The 7,245-nt window shown below is 26.6% G+C and overlaps 1 non-coding gene across 1 annotated transcript; it reads left to right on the plus strand.

Moving 5' to 3' along the window:
* The first annotated feature begins 2,748 nt into the window (after window positions 1–2,748).
* TRNAF-GAA lies at window positions 2,749–2,821 on the plus strand. The gene has a single exon. It is a non-coding gene; the product is annotated as a tRNA-Phe (tRNA).
* The last annotated feature ends 4,424 nt before the right edge of the window (window positions 2,822–7,245 follow it).

The raw sequence follows: 7,245 nt of genomic DNA on the forward strand, positions 1-7,245 counted from the left end.
GTCTGTTGCTACTTACTAGTGAAAATCAATATGCTGCAATATTGTTAGTACTTTTATTACCAGTGACATTTGTTCGTTGTTACTTACCAGTGAAAATTAGTCCGTTGTAATTCCGCTGGTAATTTATTACCAAGGACATTTGTCTGTTGCTACTTACTAATGAAAATCAGTATGCTGCAACATTGTTGGTAATTTATTACCAACAACATTTTTTCGTTGCTACTTACTAGTGAAAAGTAGTTCATTGTAATTCCATTGGTAATATATTACCAACGACATTTGTGTGTTGCTACTTACTAGTGAATATCAATCCGTTGCAATATTGTTGGTAATTTATTACTGGCGACGTTAAGTCGTTGCTACTTACCAGTGACTATCAATTTGTTGCTATATACGCTGCTAATTATGACCCGTAATTATGAAATCAAAATCCATCATAAATTTGCTACTAATTCTGCTGGTACAGTTACTAGTTGACTTTCCGTTGCCAATCCGCTACTAACAGCAACATACTATATCTGCTACTAATTTTCGCTGGTAATCTGACAGTTTTTTGTAGTGTAAGCTCCTAAATATTTTATTAATATAATCTCCAGAAGATAAGTTATTTGATCGGAAATAATCATTGAAATATAAAAACAAATAATAATAATAATAATAATAATAATAATAATAATAATAATAATAATAATAATAATAATAATAATATTTAATATCAATCTTTCCTTTTTAAAATAATTATCTAAAAACAATTGATTAAATTTGTTCTGGTTAAAAAGATGAGGATAAAATTTATAAATTGTAGATGTTCGGATAAAATTGAGATGAATATACTATAGAATCATAAATTAGAATATCAGAATAAAATTGAAATAAATACTATAGAGGGTGTGCGTTAAAATCATAACACCTCTTAAAATAACATCATACCAGCATTCCTAGCCAATCACATGTACACGTGGACGAATAATAAGCTGCCATGTGGCAATAAAAAAAAACCTCAAGTAAAACTCTCGGCCACCATTATACAACACTGTATATAACAATTTTTTCTCGGCCAGCAATATCCAACACGCTATACAACAATCTATAGATTGTTGTGTAACATTTATAATATTGTTGTGTAGCGTTTATAATATTGCTGGATATGTGGTGTCACGGTGTCACTTTAAGAGGTGTTGTCATTTTAACACAAACCTACTATAGAGTATAGCATCATAAATTACAAAGATTGAGTAAAATTTTTAAAATTACAAAAGAAATTTAGGTTTAATTTGTGTAATAGTAATAGTAATACGGTGGTGGACTGAAAGAATATGGGATCGATTATCCAAAACATAAGATACATTCGTTAGGGTAAAAATACTTCCTCCGTCCCACAAAAGATGTCACACTTTCCTTTTTAGTTTGTCCCACAAAAGATGTCATATTTCCCTTTTTGGAAAAAGTTCTCTCTCACATGAATATAAAAATTATATATTCTCTATCCATTTAACACACAAAACAAAACCTCCTAAAATCTCGTGACGTCCCACAAGTGTGACATCTTTTGTAGAACGGGGAGAGTAGTAGATTATAGTATTAAATTATTTATTAGTCAAAATAAATTCTTCCTATGGAATCTCTCAAATAAGCCTGGCCTTGTCCAAGTCCACAATTAGCACAAACAATATAATCCTTTTATCTGAACATTTAACTTGACACGGTTTGCTTGCTTTCTTTCTTTCTACATTGTTTTAGACATTTTATAATGTTTTAAGTCAATTGGTGCTTAATATCACACTATTTTTATAAAATTCTATATTTTTACAAACTTCAAATCTGGTCAATAATATCATGAACGTAATGAGAATTTTTCTTCAGTTAGTTAATGTGGAAAAATTGCATAAATGGTGGAAAATTTGCATAAACGGCTTGCCGGGACTGGTTAGAAAGTTAACGTGAACTATGGAGAACAATGTTGTGTTGAGAGAAAAAAAAATAGAAAGAGTGAGATGGCATCGTAGATGACAAAAGATAATGGAAGAGAAAAATCTTAATTATGAGTATTAATGATATGTAATTTGTTTTTTAAACTAAATTATTAAGTGATGTCCCATGCCATCAATTAAATGTCAACTCCTCTTCCATGTTTATTTAATAAGTTAGAATCTATCGTTGATGGAAAATTCACAATCCAGTCAATTTGATGATATCATTTGTCACATTTGAATTTCTTAGAAAAAAATTAAAAATATAAAACACTATTGTATTGCATTACATGCCAATAACCCTTTTATTTAATAATACTTCAACGGTTCAGAAAATTTCTTATTAAATTTTTTATACATATTCTTTATAATTTATATACTCCCATTTTCACAATACTTACAAAAAACATAAACATAATCTACGTTAACTAGGAGTACTATAAAAATAAAAATAAAATAAAAGCTTTTTCTTTACTCACAAAAAGTGAATTATTTATGTGGGGCGTAGAAAGTATACAGAATTAATTTGAAAGTCAATTAAAAGTTATTATTAATCATGATTTATGTTTATTTTCACTAATTTGATATATTTGAAAATTATATTATACTTTAATAGTGCTTATATTGTTATGAAGCATAAATGAAAATGCATATAAACATATTGTATGATACAATTATTGCACACAAAAGTAACCCAGTATTAGAAATCAGAAATGAAAGTGACACTTAAAATAACTAATAGGATCTAAACAATTAAAAAAGTAAACAAGATACAAAAGCGGGGATAGCTCAGTTGGGAGAGCGTCAGACTGAAGATCTGAAGGTCACGTGTTCGATCCACGTTCACCGCATTTTATTTTGAAGCGTAATTTTCTGTTTACCACATTTACTGCGTTCTTACTTCACATATATTTATGTTTATAGGGGAGTGTTATATTGCTAACTAACTACAACTAAATAATCGTCATTAGATATTCAATTTAAGGGTCTAGATCATCAACCAAGAAATATCAATACGATCAACAAAAAACGTCAATAAAGCCATATGATTAATTCCATAAAATATCAATAGGGGTATTAATGTCAATTAACATGTTTAGTTATAACTAATTTTTAAAAGAAATCCCAAAACTTTAAATTCATATAACATATATCAAATTAAAGATAATTTTATAAGGATTCCAACGATATCATATATGCATATGTTCCGACGTCAAAATTTGAAAAAAAATTCAAAAATTTTTCAATTTTTTCGTAAAGCAGAAATGTCAACATACTATATAAAATATGTCAATATAATACATGTAGAATGTCAATATAAGCAATGGGTTAACATTCTTAAAGCATCGTGTTGACATTCTCAAAGCATTGTGTTGATATTTCCGAAGCACTATATTGACATTTTCATCTAAAACTCTAATTTGGCGTTTTTTTTAATCTTTTTTTATTTTATTAATAAAAACGAAAATTACACGTGACAAATTGTAGACCACACGTTTTCTAAAACCATATAGCTTTAAATTAATTGTAGTTAGCAATTAAATGATGAATTAGCAATTTATCACTCCCCTATGTTTATATATTTGGTTTTTAATTGTCTATGGTCATTTATCTATTTCTGTTTGAGTTTATATTGTTTTCTTTTTGCAGTACATGCATTTATGTTCATTTGGTTGTACAATTGATTTTAATTTTGTATAATCGTTTATCTATTTATGGAATATCTTTTTTGTTTATGTCATATACTACTTTTTTAAATATATTAATACTTTGACCTAAATTTTGGTAATATTTATTAAAAACATATAACATATATGCATATTAAGATCCAAAACTGTTCTAATCAACACATGTGTCTATGTTATTTTTTAACTATTAACTTATTAAATTATATGTTTTTAGTTGTTTTATAAAGTGTTACTATAATATACATTGCCGATTTGTACTCTGCATAATTATATTATTTTTTAGTATTTTTGTTTATTTATAGAGAATGTGCAAATAGTATCAGAAAATTATTTGGTGCGTGCAGCGTGATGACACTAGTTTTGCACTAATTCCACATATGTTGTCCCATTCATACGAGAAAATATTTCATAGTATTGACATACCTAGTTGACAATAAGATTTGGTCAGACCAATTAATAGTTTTTGGACAAGTGTTACCAATAAGGCAATAAATATGTGTACTATGGAAACTAAATACACTTAATATATGGATGATAACATCAATTTATTGGTCTTTATTTCTTTATTTCTTTAATTTGAAATTTGTTATGCACATAAATTTTACTTCTTATTTTATATTTTTTCATATTATACTATTAAAAATTAAATTTAATTAATTTAAACTTTATTAGTATATTAATTAATTAATTAATTACAACTTTTAATATATTTTATAACATGTAAAAGTAATCAAAAAAATTAAGCAAGAAAATAAAATATTAATAATGTAAGAAAACTTACATTTGTTATGCAACGGAACAAATTTATATGCATCAAAAATTTCAATAACTTAGTAAAATGTTAAAGATGGAAGAACACTTATTTTTTGATGAATATTAATTAATTAATATTTCAAGAAAACTAAATTGTAGTCATAATAAATTAGTATACTAAAATGATATTTGATTTTTTACTATTTTATATAAAAAAATCTATAGAAGTAGTGATAAAATGTGATAATTTGACCTTTTTTAGTATATTGATTAATTAATCTTAATTTCTAATAACATATAAAAAGTTAATGAAAAATATTAAAGGTGGGAGAAAACTTTAATTTTATTTTTACTGAAAAATAAATTTAAAATGCATCACCAATTGGAACTTCTTGATTTGAATATTTGAAATATTTAGAAGAAATTCAGAAAGAATAAGTAAAAAGAAATAAAAATGACAAAAAAAAAGATATTTTTATATTTAAAATATTTAATTAAAGAAATAAAAGCATAAAAATGCAAAAAGTATTTTAGATGCATTTAGTTTCAATATTATATATAATTACACTTCAATATTTATAAATTAATTCTAATATTTAATATTTCAATAGTATACTATAAACATATTAAAAGTAAGAAAATAAAATTTATGTGCAAAAAAAATTTCAATAAAAGAAATAATGGCCAAAAATTAAGGAAATGTTCCATATATTAGGTGTATTTAGTTTCCATATTATATATGGTTATTAATTACACTTGTCAAAAAACTATTAGCTTGTCACACCAAGTCATATTGCCAACTTGGTATGCCAAGACCATGAAACATTTTCTCCATTTATACCTGTTGAGCAATTACTCCATCCGTCCCATTTTTAGAGTCTCAGTTGAGTTCGACACGAGTTTTAAGAAATGCAAAGGATTTGTTTTGTAGAATTTTAAATGATAACTTATTCAAATAATTAAGGATATAATTAGGGTGTTAGTAATCATATTTAAAATCTTAATTTGGTCAAAATCGGGATTAAAAACGTTGACCGTTAAAATTTGACGGAATAGTTAACTTTGGATCGATTTTTATCAGAGTTGAAATGTTTGGGATCCAAAAATTCAAAAGACAATGTAGGATCAAAATCGTAAAATGGGCATAATGTTCAGGACCAGTTTTTACTTTTACTCTTAATAAAAATATGATATTTTCTTTATTTTTGGTTCATTAGTTAGCACATCTCCAACCATTTACATTAAGCTCAAATCCATTTGTGAGTATATGTCACACCAAAAAGTAATTTTATTCTAATTATTTACACAATAGCTTCATATTTGGTGATGTTCTGTAGAAAAAATGCAAAATTAAATTTGAATTTATAGTATTGTGAAGTATATGGACTCTAATTGTGATTGGGCTTGATTTATTTCAGAGCCGATATTGGAGATGCTCTTAATATATATATATATTTTTTTGTATTTTAAGGGCGAGTTAAGTATAACTTAGAAGATAAATGCATGTGACATCATAAATTATAGAGAGATTGAACCGGACTAGAGGTGGAAATTTATCTGATTATATAAAGATACTAATAGTAATAAAATAGAGGAATCTTTATGTAATTTGTTTCTACGTGTTTTATAAGTTGACTTACCATTTCAGTCCCAAATCACAAGTCCTCAAACCTTGACAATGAAAATAGTAAACAAGAAACAAAATCTCCAAGATTGGAGAGACTATTTACACTACCCGTAACATGTCTTACACTCTTAAAAAGGTAAAAAAGCAAGGTGATTAATTATTAGAATTATTAATTCGATGATTATTCATTTTCATTCTCTCCCTTTTCATTGCGCTCGTGTACAGTATTGATACTTTTAAATAATCATTTTACTTAAAAAATTACAAATGATAATTGCAAAGTTAAAGCTATATTAACTCTAAACAATTTTTAGGTCCATATATAGACTGATTTACTCTTAATAAAATTGTAACGGATTAAAAAAAACAAGATTGAATTAATTAAAAATAGTGAGTTAAACAATTAATAAAAAGGAAAACTAATCACGTCTTTGCAATTTAACCCCCCAACATCCTCAAATTGCCGCCATCCCCACCCCAATTCTCTTCAAAATTCAAATAAAAAGAAAAAAATTATTTGTTGGAGTTTTTGAAACTCGATAATTATGTAGTGCCATGCGGCAAATTCTGTGTATGTAGGGGTAATATTTATGGTTCAATATGTAATGCTACTTGTTTAGTTGTTTTATTCCATATTCTTGCTTATTAAAGTGGTGAGTGTTGGGATAAAATTGCAAGCGGCATAGTTTGGTAGCTTTATAAAATAATCCTAAGTTAAATTATATCCATATAAATTATCTTAATAAATGTGATTACTAATCTATTCTACACGTTTGGTAGACATTAAGAAATATCAATTTTATTTTTTATGTTGTTTGATAGAGTTTCTAAAATAATAGATAAAATAGATAATAAAAATATTATTATTTAATTAATTTCATAAATTAAGGTTAATTACAGAAAAAGATAACATCCACTGCTACGGCAGCTTCTTCTCCATTACTCCACTCTCTCAACTCTCCATTATTCATTCCATCACTCCACTTCTCACCCATTTTAATCCCACTCTCTCCACTCCATCGATCTCCTCCAAATTTTGTATAAATAGAACTCCCCCATTTGCTTAATAACAGTTCAACAAAAATTGCAGGAGGTATACAAAATTTGTTGCTTTTGTAATTTCATTCCTGAACTTGTATTAATATATCTGTTCTTTGTTGGTTAGGCATGGCTGAAGGTTCCGCAGGTGGTAGTGATATGGGGCGAA

The sequence above is a fragment of the Salvia hispanica genome, chromosome 4, assembly GCF_023119035.1.
Source record: "Salvia hispanica cultivar TCC Black 2014 chromosome 4, UniMelb_Shisp_WGS_1.0, whole genome shotgun sequence".
NCBI classification, from domain to species: Eukaryota; Viridiplantae; Streptophyta; class Magnoliopsida; order Lamiales; family Lamiaceae; genus Salvia; species Salvia hispanica.